Source organism: Gymnoscopelus microlampas (genome assembly GCF_963454915.1).
Source record: "Gymnoscopelus microlampas genome assembly, chromosome: 13".
Lineage (NCBI taxonomy): Eukaryota > Metazoa > Chordata > Actinopteri > Myctophiformes > Myctophidae > Gymnoscopelus > Gymnoscopelus microlampas.
The window spans coordinates 7,325,538-7,344,495 of record NC_139950.1 but is presented as its reverse complement, the minus strand read 5'-3'; the positions used below and the strand labels follow the sequence as shown (position 1 = coordinate 7,344,495).

At 42.9% G+C, this 18,958-nt stretch overlaps 1 protein-coding gene across 1 annotated transcript in view; it reads right to left on the bottom strand.

Annotated features, from left to right (window-relative positions):
• The window catches only part of LOC311058421 (histone H3.2), a gene marked incomplete at its 3' end in the record, with an annotated part of 204,516 nt that overhangs the window by 85,507 nt on the left and 100,051 nt on the right, over nucleotides 1-18,958 (bottom strand). The window lies entirely within an intron of this gene.

Sequence of the window (18,958 nt, the reverse complement as noted above, 5' to 3'; positions counted from 1 at the left end):
CCTCTTTCAAAGTGAGGTAAGACAGGAGTAATCACGAAATGGCGGAGTAACACTTAAGACAGGATTAATCAGGAACAGTACTGGCGGAGACCTGTGCTCCGAGGAGCACATTTTCTAGTTGATATTACTTATACTTATTGTATATTATTGGATGTCTTTAAATGTCTGATTAATTGAATACACAGGACTACAAAGGAAACAAGCCCTTGGGGCTTTTGGGGTTATCCTTTTAGCATCCTTGTATAATCGTACCACCATACTATTTGCAAACTGTTGAAAAATTGAAATGTTGAGAAAGATATTGACTGGGTGTCAATATCTTTATCAATGTTGATGCCATTGACATAAAACATCATTCTTTTCACATCGGATCTGTTGGACTGCAAGAACCCAGACTCTCTACCTGCCTATGGTGCACCCTTGGCCCCCCCCCCCCCCCCCCCCCCCCCCCCCCACAGCTTTGCCTAGGGTCTCCAGATGATTAGCTTAATGCTTGTTTTCTCACTCAACAGTAAACAAACCAACATAGGCCTACAGTATAAGTGTATGCAGGGTATCTGCACATTTCTAAAGTTAAAATGTAATGACTTTTATGCTCTACTATTGCTGGATCTCTGTATAAAAGTGGCTCGAGACTCCAGCTCCATACAGATTGCAATGTTATATATCTACCAGCAGGGAGCAGCAGTCGTACACAATGTATCACAAAACATGATATTGTAACCATTGACTACTCCAATACATTGTATTTCTGCCTGAATTTTTTATTCTGTTCATATTAAGTGTTAGTTAATAGAGTGTTTGTTCCGTAACAGGTCTCCCCGTCTGAACAGAAAATATATTTTTCAGGTCAGGATACCAATTTCATTCATTCAGGATACAGAGTAAACAAGTGAAATTGGAAGCGATGAAACAAAAAATGAGTCTACAAAATTCCTGTGATTAAAAATAATAATAACAAAGAAAAAATAGGTTCTCCTGATTGGTGTCCCCAACTGAAAATGTATTTTCTGAGAGCCTGGGAGAGACCCCTGTTACTGAACAAACTACAGCAATGATTACTATCAGAATAACATTTTAACAAAGAAACCAAAGATATCACAGCACATTTAACCTTGTAAGTCACAAATATAACTTGATAAGGATGTTCAGTTTGCCTGACTCCATTTTCCAATCAACTGCAGCTGGCCCTGTTATCTTTGTTCTCCACCCCAGAGACTTTCATTAAGATTAATTACAGTCTCCTAGTTTGACATAATTCTGTCCTTCTGACTCATCTCTCATTACAGCGTCAATGTCTTTTAAAATTGTCCAGCTGTTTACGTTTGGATATTGTTTGCATGGCCTCTTGATCAAAGGACAGATCTGAAGACCCTGGCATTAAAGGCACAATCAGTGATAGGCCTACATATTAAACACATAGCCCCATCATCAAATGAATAAATAAAGAATACCAGTGGAGACAATTTGGTCATTCTGTAAGAAAGTGTGTTTTGGACAGTATTGGGTTCTTTGCATGGGTAATGTAAACATTGGAGTAAAACAGAACAATAGATAGATTAGATTTATGATCAGGTCAGAAAGTTATAGCATGTTTTCCATGTTTAAAAAACAACTCGTCATGAATGCACAGTATGTGAATACAGCCCTATTTTATACAATATATGTTCAAAACCAACCTGGCCTTCCTATTTTGGGCATGTCATCATAGGCAAACATTTTCAAGAGGGCCAGTTAGTGGGCCCCTCTAGACCAGGGGTCTTCAACATTTTTCAGGCCAAGGACCCCCTTAGCTCAGAGAGAGATGAATCAGGGACCCCCTCTACATACTGTATCGTAGATAGTTTAATAGACTTGTTTGACAGCACTAGTCATCACTGTCAATTAATGTTTTTTTGTTTATTTTACACATTATCTTTTCTATCAATATGTTGGATTCATGTTAATGTGTATTTTCACACATTTAACCAATTAAATCCTCAACACTTAGAAAACTTGACCTTTGGCTCTGTACTTGGTCTGCTCCTTTTCCCTTTCTTATAGGCCTACCAAACCTCTTTGCCGAAAATAGACGATCTACAATCTCACGTTGTGATGCTATATGGTTGAAGTGGTTTTCAAGATTTTTCAAAAATAGCATATCTACAAGCTATGAGCTTGTATATCTGCTATTTTTGAATAGCCAAAGTGTAAAAGGTTAAAATGATTGTGACGCCATATTAACACATTTTGCTGGGGACCCCTTGGAACCGCCCCAAGGACCCCTGGGGGTCCCCGGACCCCACTTTTGAACCCCTGTTGAAGACCACTGCTCTGGACTAAACTAGACCTGAGTTGGCTCTGTACGTGGACGGCTTTTTTCCATTGACACCAAATCGTCAAAAAGAACAGATCTACAAGCTTGTAGATGTGCTATTTTTTGGCAAATGTTCCCCCCTCCCAGACTATGGATGGTGTTCAAGTGGTTAACTGTCTTGCTCAGGGACACTTCGGTAGACGTGGGCGGGCCGGGAGGCGCACTACTGACCTTCTGATTAGCGGACAGTCTCTATTACTCACTCAGCTACGGCCGCCCCTAGATCTACAAGCTCAAAGAGTCACATAGTGATGCCTAAGTGGTTAAGGAAGATAAAGTGTGAGAACGAAGCTGAGAAAAAGAATGATGACACCATTTATCAGATATAGTATCCCTCTGCTTCAAGCTGAATCTCTCAGGTTTGACAGATAGGGTTTTGTATAGAGTTTCCAGTGGTGGAAAAAGTACTAAAATGCTTTACTTAAGTAAAAGTATCAATACTGCAATGCAGAAATGTGTAACCACGTGTAACATTGTTGTGAAGCACACTAAGAACATTAAAACAAGTTCAAAAACAGCAAAAATAGCCCATTTACAAGCTCACACAACGCATCACATTCGCAATGCGTTGTGAGCTTGTAAATCGTCCATGTTTGCCATCCGCCGTACAGGTATAGGGGCTTAAGTGGTTACGGTGTGCGTGCGTGCACACGTAAGGGGGGGTCTTTGGGTCACTAAGTAAGTACGCGCACACCCTCACATTATAGAGTGGTTTAAGAGGTTAAGTGATTCATTCATAAAGTATTTTTGTAGGTTTAGGTCCTGGGGATAGACCTACACCAAATGTCTCTTTTGGGTCCGGGGCTGAAGGGTTTGGGAACCAATGCTCTAGGAGCTTCCTGGCTCTCAGCTACTTGTGGCTCTTTGACCTTTGAAGCTATTGTTGTGTGTGAGAACTTTCATGTCTGAAGGCCTGGGGTGTTCAAAATCTTACTCGAGTAAAAGTACAAAAGTATTGGCATCAAAATATACTTGAAAGTACCAGTATGCAGAATGTCCCATTTTTGGCTTTGGTAGTTTATTCAACGTTACGTTTTCACAAAGAAATTATCTAAATCTTTTGAAAATTTGTAAAATAGGGCTTAGTTGGTAATTGTATATTTTGTTATAATAACATAAATCGACAAAGTAACTTTGTGACAAAAATGTTCAAACAATATTTGCCTCTGAAATGTAGTGGAGTAGAAGTATTTTAAGTATTACTCAAGTAAAGCAAAAGTACCTCAAGATTGCAGCTAAGTACAGTACTTGAGTAAATGTGCTTAGTTACTTTCCACCACCGCTCTTTCACCTTTGAAGCTATTGTTGTGCGAGACATGTCATGTCTGAAGGCGTGTGTGTGTGTGTGTGTGTGTGTGTGTGTGTGTGTGTGTGTGTGTGTGTGTGTGTGTGTGTGTGTGTGAGTGTGAGTGTGAGTGTGAGTGTGAGTGTGTGTGTGTGTGTGTGTGTGTGTGTGTGTGTGTGTGTGTGTGTGTGTGTGTGTGTGTAGTGTAGTGTAGTGTAGTGTAGTGTTGTGCCCCTAGGTTGTGTTTCCTCTCCCACCACACCCTTCACATATAAACACACACATTCATATCGTTGCTGTCAGGGCGCGTTTGACCTTCACCGACCGTATGTGCTGCCCTCCAGTGTGTCGTCAACAGATGAAAAGATTATATTCATTCATATATTGTATTAATTTATTTAAAGATTTATATAAATCCGGCTTCATCGATTTAACACATTATAATCTCCCAAAGTCTTTCCCGTTTTTCTCAGTAACAGAATGACTTGATGTGGTCCTTTGCTGCAGCTGTGAATTGTTTTCCTCTCACAATTGAACGCAGATCCGAGAAAACGTGTGAGAGTTTACACCGAAAGCGACAATAGAAGAATTTTGCAACAACTCTGGTGAACAATGACCGTCTGTCACCCACTGCTGTGGTGGCATTATCACTTATGTGACTGTTGTTGGGTCACAGCCTTTTTGTCCTGATGTGTCATTATGAATGGATGACATACAAACCTCATTTCTCTTTGCTCACTCGCTCGCTCGCTCGCTCGCTCGCTCACTCACTCACTCACTCACTCACTCACTCACTCACTCACTCACTCACTCACTCACTCACTCAACTCACTCACTCACTCACTCACTCACTCACTCACTCACTCACTCACTCACTCACTCACTCACTCACTCACTCACTCACTCACTCACTCAACTCACTCACTCACTCACTCACTCACTCACTCACTCACTCACTCTCCAGTAGTAGCTAGCTGTGTGCGGCGCTATGTGCCTACATAAATTAAGTGCATGGCGCATGTGTGTGCATATGCATGCGCATGTGATGTGTGAAATTGGACCCTTGTGCAGAGAGCGGAGCAGGTAACCCCACTCCCCTGCTGCAACAGAGGGCCTTTGTGGCCCTCCTCTGCCCCTCCTCTTGAAAGCCCCCGGTATCAAAGAGCTTGGGTAAAAAGTTGCCCTTCGGTCTGTGGACAATCAAGCCATTTCAATGCACGGCTGATGTTTTCAAGGGCTGGGGGGCAGTCAAGGTTAGTAACCAGTGAGTTGGGTTTTAGTAAACCGATCACGTTGATGCTTTGCTTTCCATGAAAATAAGACGGCTCCTGGAGTCTTGGGGTGGGGTTATGAGGGCTAGAAAGCATGTGCAGATGTTGGTGTAGCGTTACACTGCCGTCATTGTTTAGGTTGAGATAATCAGAAAAATGATCTTGTAAAGTGTCTCTCATATTCTATTATGCATTAACACAAAACGACGGAAGCACTTATTTTATTGTGTGCCGGTAGGTGTACATGTGTTTGACTTGTCACCGTGGAGGCCTTGGCCTGCTTGTCTCTGCTTACTATATTGGCACATTTTCAGTTTCATGGGGACTGCCTGCTGGGGCTCCTAGAGGCTATATAGCCTATAACCTTCTGGAAGGCCTATATAACTTTACGCAAATGGGAGTCACTATTGCCGACATCCCTACATAATGTGCACACGCACGCACAGGCACACAACACATTGACATTTTTATCCGTTTCTGTGGTGCCCGACTGGCCCCATCATAACTAAACCTATCCCCAACCCAACCCTATCCTCACACTAACCTAACAGTTGGAATAATGGGATGTCTCATTATGAGTGGACCCCGCTTCGGTAGTGTGTGCCAAAGAAAGTATGTTGAAGCCTACTTAAAGGAGTAAAGAATTACATATTTACTATCAATTACACACCCCACGAAACCTTGAATTCAGGTCATCAAATTATTTGCTTAGGAATGAGACAAAAACTAAAAACTCCCCATGAATTCAAGGCTTCATGCGGTGTGTAATTGATACAAAATAAGAAATGTTTTGGGTGAACTACTCCTTTAATGCCTCAGAGTGTTTGAAAGCGATGTCCAAACTCCATCTTGCTTGTACTTCTGTCTGCATGAGTCATACGTGCATGCAGGGGTGCATCATGCACGTCTCACAAAGTGACACAAAGACACGTGTGCATGGATGGTGACTGCAGCTCCTCATGCTGTGTAGCTTTAGTTTGTCCACGCATGTACAGAAGGGCAGTGGTTCTCAAACCTTTTAATGTCAAGGACCCCCAAAATGATGATGTATTTAGCCGCGGACCCCCATGTCAAAATCTTTTTGTTCCAGGAACCCCCCAGAAGCAAGGATTTGAGTTACAAATGTTTGCTTTGAAAAATATTATATTCAAAGATTTGCAAAAAATTGCAGATCTACAAGCTCATAGCGTGGCAGAGTGCCGTGCTATGAGCTTGTAGATCTGCTATTTTTGAATAGCCAAAGTATAAAAGGTTAAAGTTGTTAAAATTATTGTGATGCTATATTAACACATTTTGCTGGGGACCCCCTAGAACCCCCTCAGGGACCCCTGGGGGTCCCCGGATCCCACTTTGAGAACCAATGCAGCAGGGCACTGGGCAGGCAGGCACCCTACTGGATAACATCTGGGGGCAAAGTCTGACTTTTATCAAAGTTTAAAAATCATATTACATTTGAAAGCATGAAAGCTATAATAGCCTGTTCAATGTCCCAAGTAACCCATGACTTATATTTGCGCCAAGTTTGTAGGCAATTGTACTGCTGGTTTGCCATGTTAACGCGAACGCTAAAACAAATGACACGTTACGGATTCTGATTGTAAGATAGCTAACCACAGTTCATCCCGCCTCCTCACTGTGACATTGTAAGTAGTTTCACATTCAGCAAATCAGCCTTTTATCCATTAGCTCCTTAATTCATGGCATTCTATAAGGATGTCAAAAGTTCAGCGTTTTAAATTATCATGACAAAAACCTGCCCCCCCACCCCACTGGCCTGGTGGTCCAAGGGGTTTGGTCAGGGAGTAGCTGTTTGCTTGCTCTCTGCACTGATTGTTGACCTTCTTGGCAATAATGGTGACATGACTTGGCAGGACGCATACATGCTGGTGTGCAGTCAAACATTCGTAGCCAAGCCAAAGTAAATGTCCCATTTGAGTGGTTGTGCACCAGAGAAAAAGAAATGTGTATTCTCAAAGTACTTCTGAACCTCTGCAGCCTGTTTACACCCCGACTCTTGGGGTGTAGAGCAGTGGTTCTCAAAGTGGGGCCCGGGGACCCCCAGCGGTCCTTGAAGGGGTTCCAGGGGGACCCCAGCAAAGTGAGGAACATGTTGCAAGTTACGATTTTGTGATTTTGTCTACTCCAACAAGATACAGAGCGGGTAGACAGAAATGGTGCCTTGGAGCATTAGTGAGGACCAATCATATGAAGAAGACAGGTTGAATATGGTGGAAGTGACTGACTGGTGGAAGTGCAGCTTTCCTGATCTCTCTCGTGTGTTTGTGTGAACCTTCCTCTCATCGTTTGGCCCATCGGCCTCTCCTGAGTTTCGCCAGAAGACTTCTGTCCGCCGCGCAGTCAAACAAACAGGGCCGACCAGCCTCTTACCTGTTGTTTGATACTTTTAAGTAACTGATACATGAGAGGCTCCATTGAGTGGCTCTGCCCGGGCTCACGCCCGTCTCCCCGAGATCCTGGGCCCCTGCTGGAAGAGAGGGGCCCTGTTCAGCCTGCAGGATCCCACTGCCTGCAGAAGCCCCTGTTTCCTCAGGAGCCAGGGGCAGGAGCAAAGTGGTGCAGTTGTTGAGGAAATGATCCTCTCTCCAGGCCTTTCCCTGGGAATACTGGGTTACAGTGTGAGAAAGTTCCACGCTTGTGTGTGTTTTTGACAACACGCCTCTCGGGCGTCTCCCAGTGGGAGCACAGGAACGCCGCCTCACCCCTGTGCTGCCTGTCTGGACCGCGTTCCCAAACGCAGGAGCGCCTCGCCCCGCCCCTGTGCTGTCTGGACCATGTGGTTCACCAACGTTTGTCCTTGGAGCCCCCCCCTTACATCTGACCCCCACACATGCACGCAATGAATGCACGTGCACACGCACCCAGGCAGGCACGCACGCACGGACATACACACACACACACACACACGCACGCGCGCATGCCCACACAGACACACATGCGCACGCCCACACAGACACACACGCACACACGCCCTCACAGACACACACACACACACACACACACACACACACACACACACACACACACACACACACACACTCTCTCTCTCTCCCCCCCCCTCTCTCTCTCTCTCTCTTCAAACATGTTAACCAAGCCCAATATACTTCTACAAGCTCACAACAGGTCACATCGTGAACCGTTGTGAGCTTGTAGAACTTTTTTTTATCTCCCTCAAATTTTAATATAATTACACAAAAATCAAAAAAATGCAAGAGTTATGTTTTTGAACTATCCCTAACAGACACGGTCTCAGGACACCAGAGGGACATACACGGTTTATTATTACAACTATGACACCTCAGAGGAAGAGCACAGGACGTCTGAGTGTAGGTTGAAGCGAAACAATGTCTTAAGACTTGCAAAATCAGATGGCTATGATTCTTGAACTTCCTCAGTGGAACTGGACACCACAACAATTTGAAACGAGGATCGCATTTCGCTGGTTAACAATAGTTACACAAAGCATGAAATTCTTCTTGGCTTAGCATCAACAACTTTTGGTGCAAAGGCACATTTTCCCTGATTGCCTTTGCATGTTGCCCCGGAGGAAAGCATGTCACTCAATAAGATAATCATACAGTGCGAGCCAATGATTGCCAGTACCAGCCTGCAATTTACAAAAACAAACATTTCCATTGTGAAATTGCATAGCTGGCTTTTGGCGTGATGCACAACACAGGTCAAAACATCTACCCGGCAACAATAGAGGGTACAAAACGGGGAACATTTCTATTCAAGCCAGTTGGCACAATGAACCTCTTCCATTCATAACTTTGCAGACTTTATGCTGATGAAGCCACCAGCCTGAGTTTTTACTTGTCTATCTCAGAGGGCTGATGAAGGGCTGATCTCCATTCTGTATTTCCTTCCGGTGCATTGTCCTAACACAGCACAACAGAGAGTCAATACATTCTGAGAGAAAGCTACTGTCTTCTCATTTGATTCAAGGCTTTATGTGTCAGTGATTCTCAACCTTTTCAGGCCGTGACCCCCTAAAATGATCATATTTGAACAGGGGACCCCCCCCCACCCTGATAAGCACTTGGAATAATAGGTGTTGAGGCATTACATATTGCTTGACTCGGTTCCACAGTTAAATATTGCGTTGAGGCGTGAGCTTGAAGATCTGCTATTTTCACAATTGTTGCCTCTTTCTTATATCATTTGACAATTTGGTCAATGTTTGACCAGTTTTTATAGTATATTTTGTTGATTACTTTTTGATGCAGTCTTTTTTCTTGTCTTCTTTTCTCTTTTTGTGAGGTATTAAAAAGGTTGTAAAAATCCTTAAAGATGGAGTGCCATGATATTTTTCAACCCTAAAACCTGATCATAAGATATTATTATTATGTAAGGATTTTTTTCAAAAAAAAAAAGTGTACAGAAATTGTTAAAAAAATGTTTTTATGTGGACACGCCTCCAGTTCATTAAGTATGCCTGGTTCTCACCTTAGCACCTCCTCCACCACCTTAGCACCACCCACCTGTCCTAGTCCCTCCTCCTCCTCATGCCCACACCTGTTGTGTTATGATAATGAGGGGGAGGGTATGTTTTTTGGGGGCTCTGTGACGTCACTAAAGGGCTGTTTCTCTATTGGCACGTTTGACCCTCAAGATTTCAGCCTCCAGGAAGAAACTCCAAATAATCAGAGAAGACATAAAACAACATAAAACCACCACCGGGGGGCTTAATGAAGTTCTATCAACCTCATAGACACATGAAAAACAGAAAAAGTGCAAAAACATGGCACCACCTCTTTAAATTGTCACTTCTGTCATCTGGGGACCCCCTGAAAATCCTGTGGGGACCCCCCTGGGGGTTACGACCCACACATTGAGAACCAGTGGTTTTAGAATCTAAAACCACTGGTTCTCAATGTGTGGGCCGGGGACCCCACAATGGGGCCGAGGGGTTCCAGGGTGTCTCCAGGTCGGTTTCTATACTCAAACATTTAATGATTGAGTATAGAAACCGAATGGACATTACAGGTCTGCAACTGCGAGAGTTACATTAACACTGAGGGTTTTGCAGTCAAGATTGGGGACCCATAGAATTAAAAAGGGGGTCCTTGGCCTTATGCATATCAAACTAGAGACCTTTGAAATGAAAAGTTTGAGAATCACCGCTCTCTAGATACAGTGTGTCGGAATCCAAAGTGGTGTATAAGCCTTGCTGGAGAGAGGTCTCTTTGACAAAACTCTCCTTCCACCCCCCACCCCCCCCCCGGCCACAGTTCCGCTGTTTCCTGCCTCTCTTCCTCATTGATGTGCAAAGCTCTAAAACAGTCCAGGAAGTCACCTTGAGGCATTTCCTGCATGCTTTAGAGGTCACCTTGGAGCAAGGGTCACTGGGAACACTGTAGGATGCAAATCTTCCTAACAAGTGTCCTCTGTGCACACACTCAAGACACTCACGTACGCGTGTGCACGTGCGTGCATGTGTGAGTGCGTGGGTGCGTGCGCGCGTGTTATTTTGTGGGCCCTCCTGTGACTCAAGAACAGTTAAGCCATTTCTCTTTTTTCGGCCTCTTTTCGTGTACTCCACTAATGAAGCTCATATGCTACACGTCTTTGATGTCACATCGACTGTAGCAGTTTTCAGGCCCCGCGTCTTCAGTTCAAAGCCGTGGCCAGTTAGATCTTTGGTTTAATATGGTTAGTGGGGCTGTCTGGATGTTAATTTGGTGACAGGTGATACATCACAGACCCACAACAGCCTTCATGTCGGTGAAGCTGGCCAATCAGTCTTAAGATATTGGACTCCAGTTGCAAAGAGAAAACGGGCATGCGGTTATGTAGACCAGGACGCTGTCCACCTCCGCTAAAGGATCTTGAAGCCAAACACGATTTCTTTCTGGCCAAACACTGTCACTTTTTCAGGGTTTCCTGGATCAGCAAACAGGACATACAGTATCCGCCTTTGATATTGTGAGTTGATTTAGTATCTCGATCCGCAACCGCCCTCTCCACCACCCCATACACATGCATAAATGTTATAGATATTACTCATTGGTCAAGATTTGTCGAGCATCTCTGATATTTATAACACCTGCATTCTGAGGATGTTTGACAATAATCAGGGACCTCTCTCATCCAGCCAGTATACTTTTTGTCATAATATTTTGTAATAATTACTAGAGTGTTCTTTTCATCTCTTTAATAAACAGAAAATGCATTTTCAGGTTGGAATAACGATTGTATCCAATCAGGATAGAGAACTCACACAGGTTACAGATTAAACAAGTGAAATTGGAAGTGATGACACAAAGAAGTGAGCAGACAAAACTGGAACTGGAACACAATAGGAAGGTGAAGGTGATGAATGGGCACTCTCTCCTGATTGGCTGAAATTGGCAACCCATCTGATGTATTTTATTAAAGCGATGAAGAGACCCCTGTTACTGAACAAACACTCTATAGCAATAATACTATCAGAATATAATGCTTTAACATTTTAACAAAAAAAAAACGCTTTGTTTCAACCAAACGATATCACTTAGCCTTCCTTTAACGCCTCATCAGTTCATGAAAATAATGTAACTTTGTCCCCTGTTTTTAAAACATATTTCTTTTAGAGTATGCTCTCTTATTTATGCTGAAGTGTATTTGTATTGTAGTGGTTTGTCTACCCCAGACACACACCAAGACCATTTCCAATCAATGTTTCATTGATATAGTAATACATGATTGAATCTTGAATCTTTGTCTTCTGGGCCCAAGAATTCAACATTTCTAATCCCTATCTGAGTGGAGCAGATTTGTAGTTTGGGCAGCTAAAAAAAAATAATCATTTTGATACTGTGATCATAGAATTATCTCAGTAAACATTATGTCAATAAGAAGTATAAGTTTGACTAATTCAATAATATCTTTAACACCCCAACAAAAATGTATCCACTCGGATAGGGATTAAATGCTTTGGGCTCATGATTTCAAGGCTCTCCGCCAGTGTATACACAGAGACTCTGTGACGTGCACACACCTTTATTGATCGCTGGAGGGAAGTTCAGGTGTCATGGCAACAACAGCAGTAAGAATGAAACACGAGGGAGGTTCTACGTGTAAGAGTAAAGGTCAAGAACCAAACCAAGATAAATGAAGAAAAAAATCCCAATGTCTTCCCGTTAATTCCCATCAGTGGTGGAAAAAGTAGGCTACTACAATTTTCTACTTAAGTAAAAGTATCAATACTGCAATGTAGAAATACTAGTAACTAAAGTTTTCAAATAATTGTAGTGGAGTAAAAGTACAATATTTGCCTCTGAGATGTAGTGGAGTAGAAGTAAAAGTATTGAAAATTGGAAATACTCGAGTAAAGTGAAAGTACCTCAAAATTGTACCAAAAAAAAGTACAGTACTTGAGTAAATGTATACTTAGTTACTTTACACCACTGATTCCCATGGAAAGTTTCCACCTTCAAACAGCCCTTTCGGTTCGGTTGTAATGTCTACTGAGTGGTGAGAAGTAGGTCACAAGGACAGTGTCTTGATAGGAGAAAGTATACATGTTATGGCTTTATGGAGGTCTATGTTTGCTGAGAACAGGGTGCACCTGTGGGCTCAGCGCATGCATGAATAGGGCTTCCACAGTGAGCAGTGCAAGGACAGGACGGGGTAGAATAAAATGCCTGACCCTCCTGCACTCTCACGCTGCCTCAAAGTGCAGCTGTAGACACCTCTCACATGGCTGTGACCCGGCTGCAAGGGGCTCTGAGAGAGAGTGAGAGAGGTGTGTGTGTGTGCGCGTGAGTGCGTGCCTGCGTGTGCACGCGCATGACACTGTAGGTCAAAACCATCCTGCAGCACAAACCAACTTGCAGAAATATTGCCATTCAAATACACAGTGCAATGATAGTAAAAGTTACTTAACATTTGTCTCAGGGATACCTTACAAAACAGAGCACAACAAAGGCTGGGCCCAAGAACCTTTCTGGATACCTTCCACCGTTATTAAAACAAGATGACCCAATTAAGGTTTTGACTTGAGCAATCAAGTTTTATGGCAAAACCACTCTCATTATGCTTGTCTGGAAGCCTGTTCACTCCGTGAAATGGATGTATCCTGCAGGTTTGAGTTAGGAAGCACATTGATTCCTGCTCTAAAGCACTGGAGCATGCATCTGTTACTGTCTTAAATGTCAATACACACCACTGAGATTGAACACAAACCAGCCTCCTCCTTCCTTTGATCTCGGCTGCAATGGCAGAGAGCTGAAATAATTGAAATTGAAATAACAGAGTAGCAGCGCTGGCGCTTAGACATGTTCTCTCATGCACATAGATTGGAACTTTGAGATGCATAAAAAGAAAAAAAAAAGAAAAAAGAATTTAAGCAAGTATGACTGATGAAGGAATGACAGAAATGTTGATCAAAGAAAGGACTGACTTTCTCATGGAACAGCACTTTGTTAACAACTCACACATTATTTACAAATTGGATTCACTTGGTTGAGATTGGACTCACCGTAGATTTTTCTCAGGGCTTTTCATGGGTCTACGATCCTCTTGTTTTCTCCATCTGCTGTAATATAATACAAATGAAAGGCAATGCTTTGAGTCCTGCATCCTCGTGTGTATGAAGCATTCTCTGAAAGGATTTAAGCATTCTAAAGAAGTGGTTTTCAATGTGTGGTCCAGGGACCCCAGGGGTCCTTGAGGGGGTTACAAGGTGTCACCCAGCAAAACGAATAATGGTTTCATTTCGCTATTATTTCACGGTCTAGACCTTAACCCAGTGAGATAATGTATTAGGATGACTATTGAGACAAACAATGCATTCTGTTCTAAATCTAATCCAACAACAAACATCCTCTCTTATGGGGTCAGTGGTTCATAATCTTGGGGGTCCTTGGTTAGTATGCCAGTTTGAGGGTCTGGGACATGATCTAAACGGTGTGGCGTGAGAGTTTTCCCTTTCTCCTCTCTCCTCTTTACTCTCTAAAATATACACTGTATAAAAGGGTGGCATGTAGGAATATGTTATTAGTTATCTTACTGCAGATGGCTGTGTCAGAGTAACTGGTTGCAGAACAGATAGTCCTAGCCCTCCACCTGTCACCCTACTGATGTCAACCTTGACCTGTGATGCTGACACAACCGTCTTCCATTCCTTAGCATCAGAATGGGGAAGAAAGGCAATTCATGTCTTAGATGCCAAACTCTGACCCTACCGTCCGAATGCCGCAGCAGAAATCGAGACTCATCAGACTAGGCAACTTTTTTCCAATCTTCTGTTGTCCAATTTTGGTGAGCCTGTGTGAAACTGTGAATTATAGCCTCACTTTCCTGTTCTTAGCTGACAGGAGTGGCACCCTGTGTGTTCCTCTGCCTCTGTAGCCCTCAAGGTTCAAACGCGTTGTGCATTCAGAGGTGCTCTTCTGCATACCTCGGGGTTGTGCTCCTGCCATTCAGTCAACTCAATCCAGGCCGGCCATTCTCTGCTGACCTCTGGCATCAGCAGCAAGGCATATTCACCCACAGAACTGCCGCTGTGTGTGTGTGTGTGTGTGTGTGTGTGTGTGTGTGTGTGTGTGTGTGTGTGTGTGTGCGTGCGTGCGTGCGTGCGTGCGTGCGTGCGTGCGTGCGTGCGTGCGTGCGTGCGTGCGTGTGTGTGTGTGTGAGAGAGTGCGTGTGCGTGCGTGTGTGTGTATTGGGATTATAGTGTGGTTTGGGATGATTTGGGTCATATTTTCTCTTGGCAGGGTAGGTACAGTATAGAGGGGAAACCCTCTAGGGGTTCTAGTCAGAATTTGTCCCAAGAGCCAAGATCTTGTAGCAGTAACAGATGTACACGCATGTATGTATAAATTCAGACGTCTGGGGCAGTGTTGTGGTTCACTGACATTATCTTGTGTAAAATGCACCGCATGATAAAAATCATGGATATTTGTGCTTGAGAGACAGCAGATACTATCTTGAAATTGCTTCAGTGTAGATTTTTTGGCACGCGAAGACGCACGTACGCACGCACGCACACACACACACACACACACACACACACACACACACACACACACACACACACACACACACACACACACACACACACACAGAAAGAGTGAGAATGAGAATGAGCAAAGAGAGAGAATGATGTACCAAACCTTGTGGGGCGACAGTGCACTATTTCATATAATTATGGTAACTTGGTGAACTTTGCTTCATTATAATCAGTTCCACCAGTACACAAAATGAGCCCTATTGTGCTCTGAAAACTACAGAGTATCTGCCAAGTGGCCATTATCTCTTCTAGAGGAAGTTAACTTCATCGAACAATGAGGGGGGGATACAGTATGCAATGCAAACAGCAACACCATCATAATACGCTTTTCTTTTTTTTATGCAATGCTCAGGTCTTGGGGTTTGTTTACAGTAGGTGTGTCACAAATAAGTGTGGGGTTGTTTTTTTACTGAAAGGAATGTGCAAGCATAAAGAAGAAAGAAGCCAAAAAGTAATTAAGGATACTTTCGTTTGTAATTAGATTTTACCGTTTGAGTACAAGTGAGATGTGTTCTGAATTACCCGTGTTTTATAGAGGCCTTACATTTTTGCACCGCACAGAATCTGTTGCCACTCCTCGCCCTGCCTTGAAACTCAAGGTCTAGTCAACTATTTTCTATTCTTATTTACCATGTATTATATTGTAAAAAAAACAAACATAATACACAGTGACAAACACAGTACGCAATAGATCGTTTCTTTTATTTTATATAAAGCTGCATACACAAATTAATACTTCATAATCTTGAAAATAATGAAAAAGCATAATACGCTTGGATCATTTAACATACTGTATTTGTGTTACCTTACGTTTTTCTGAGCTCAGTGAAAATAAAGATCTACCTGCCTAATAGCACAGGAAAAGAAGACTAAGTATACATGTCATATGCATTCCCTTTATACTGACATATAAACATGTATACGTCCAGTTCACATTGATAGAAAAACATAATAGCCAATATGTCACAAGGATACACAAATTTAAGATGCACAAAGGAACAAACAGAAATATGGTTTAACTGGTTGTTTAATAAAACTGCCCCAGTGCCACCTATTGATTACATCTTTACTCTGTCTTTTTTTATGAACATTATTTGAAAGAATCGAGCCATTCCTAAAGGAAGGGCTTAACAGAGGAGCTCTTCCGGTATTTGAGAACTAGTCTGAGCATTGAAACAATTGCCATACCATTTTAAATTGTTCAAACCTTCTGCATGTGACTGGTCACATAGCAGGCCTATAGGTCAAATGTTAATTTAACCCTGTGAGTGTACCCCTGGGGTGTGGGTGAGGGTGTTCCAGGGGGTCCCCAGCAAAGTTTTAAATGTAGCATCAAAATCAGTTGAACCACCATAACCCTATATTCAGCTATTTGGTTACTTCAGTGATGCCGAGGGACCAAAGATTTTGAAGAATTGTGAATCATTTTGAAAAAAAAAGAAGATTAAAACATTACAACACAAATCTTCTCCTATGGGGGTTCCTGCAGGGACAATATATCTTCAGTTGGGGGTCTGCAGCCAAATACTATACATTATACATTTGGGGTCCTTGACATGAAAAGGTTTGAGAATGTCCTGCCCACCTGATTTTTTTTGTCCAATATTTGAGATCAGATCTGCAATGGTTTAACCACATGAACCCTATTCAGGGTGTGTCATAATAGGTGCACATAAAAAAAATAAGCTGTAAATCACAACTCATCGCAATGCGTTGTGAGCTTGCGGCTATTTTCGACTAATATTTGGTGTGTGGGGGGGGGGGGGGGGGGGGCAGGTTCAGACCCCTGGGGGAACCCGGTCAACAAAGTATATAGGGTATAAGTGGTTAAATGGTGCTGTCATGTTCATTTCAAGTTGCACTCATTTCACCTTTTCTCTGCCCAGCTTCCAACTTAGCCAATTTCAACAGTTCAAATGCCATTTTATTGTGTCCTAGCCCCCTAATTTCTTTTGGGGCCTGACTCTTTCCTGACTCTTTCCACTCTTGCCATTTCCCCTTCCCACAGAAAATCTAATAAGCTTAATATGTTCTTAAAAAACATATTTGGGAGCATCGTAGACATAATAGTTGAATTTCATAACAATCCTCATCTTAACGTCATTGACTTCCCCCCATTTAAGCTTAATTTTCATACTACTGTGCCCTGCTTCCCCCGCACATGTCTGTGCATAATTCATCCTGTGTCGAGACCAAGGTGATGTATTCTTTTCATGTAGAGAGGAAGCGCAATATCCTGTTCCCGCACCAGGGGCCTAATACCACAGCTAGGCGCGCTGGGGCCTCAGGGTGGGCCCCCCTCTCAAGGGCCTGAGTGCTCCTGAAACCAAAGACACGGGTCATTTTGACCGTGTGATATATGACGTGTCTGTCTGTCTCTGTTAAACCCTCGGTAACAACATACAGCAGACCCCTTCTTCGGGTCCATTTGTACACTCTCAGAGTCAAATCAACACTCAGGTTTTTTACTGTGTAGCCTAATGGGGGAGCTTTGCTTTGATAGGGGCGGGAATGGTTTTCATTTTAGCAGCAATATGTTCCCTGTGGCAAGGCTTCCCAAAACAGTTATTAAACCAACATTTTCTTTCAGCATGTCACATGCTCTCTCACATGGAATCTTTCAAGTTTTGTCTCAAGTTAACATAATCCAAGTAGTGAACACATTAATTCTCATTAGAGCCATGAGTCCGCCACACTAAAAACCGGGTTCAGAGGCGTCTTTAATGCCAAATAGTTGAGCTATGGGAAGCAAATAGCCATGAAGACTGCTAGGCACGGAAATAAGTGGTTCTTATTATTATGGGTCAATACAACTCAACAAAGGTTGTTTTCAAGCTTTGTTGGAACCTCCTTCAAAGGAGCTCTTTTTCGGACGGAGGGCCATTTATATAAACCCCCCCCCCCCCCCCCCCTAAACAGAAACCAGCTTTTACAAGGCATTCATGATGCTGGTCTGAATCCAGACCTTTGCTATATTGCTTCTGAAGGCTGAACAAGCTGGGCTTGTGTGGCACACACTACCTTGTTAGCTATAGTGTCTATACTGTTTTGACTTTGATTGATTGAATATTTTATTAGGCAAAAGAATGTAAAACAACACATGTCATGAGATCAAGAGAATGTATCTTTCTTTGATGAGCTGTGAATAGTCTGTTCCCCCAGGCTCTGACAGTGAGTTCATGTGTCCAACTAATCTAAAACAAAATAAATACAAACAACATCTAACATTCAAAATCAACACAGTGCTTGTTGATACACGAACAACTATTCATTACTATTCAGTGCATATAAATCAATAATAAAAGCACCTGCTTGGCAGGTTACAACAAATGCCAATCAACACACCTGTGGCTGTGAAGAATAGGAGCGTCGTCTGTCACAGCTGTCTGTTGAGACCGCCTCTTTTCTGCTGTTACACGGAATCCGGTGACTCATTGACTTCTGCGACGCCAGGATCTGCTGTGATGCGTTTTGTCAAGCGGTGAGAGGGGATGATGGGTCACTTGAACATAATGTGGCTGTCGAGTTTGGTTGTTGTTCTACGTTACATTATTATTATCATCAGAAATTGGGAACATTTCTCTCGACTGTGTTCTGCAACGTGACTACGGGCCGGAGCCCGGAGATCTCGACGGATACATACAGGAATCAGGATAGGTGGGCACTACATCTGGGCACCTCGATGTAAAATTGGGTATTTTGTCCAAAATGATAACAATTAAAATATTTGGTCTTAAGTCATGTAAATTACATGATGTGAACAGTACATCATTATCAGACTTGATTTTATCCTTCAAGTTCTTGTTTATGCCCCAAAATGACTGGATATACAGGTTTTGTAGCAATTGTAGAAATATTAGACCTTAGTTGTTGAATGTTTAGGCATGTTCTAATCATGTATACTTTACTTAAAACATTTTCAGATTTTTTTTGGGGGGGGGGGGGGGGGGGTAGCCAATTTAACACCGAGGTGCCCATTCTTCCTTTGTGCCCACCTATCCTATCCTGCTACCACCTCAACAGCGATTTTC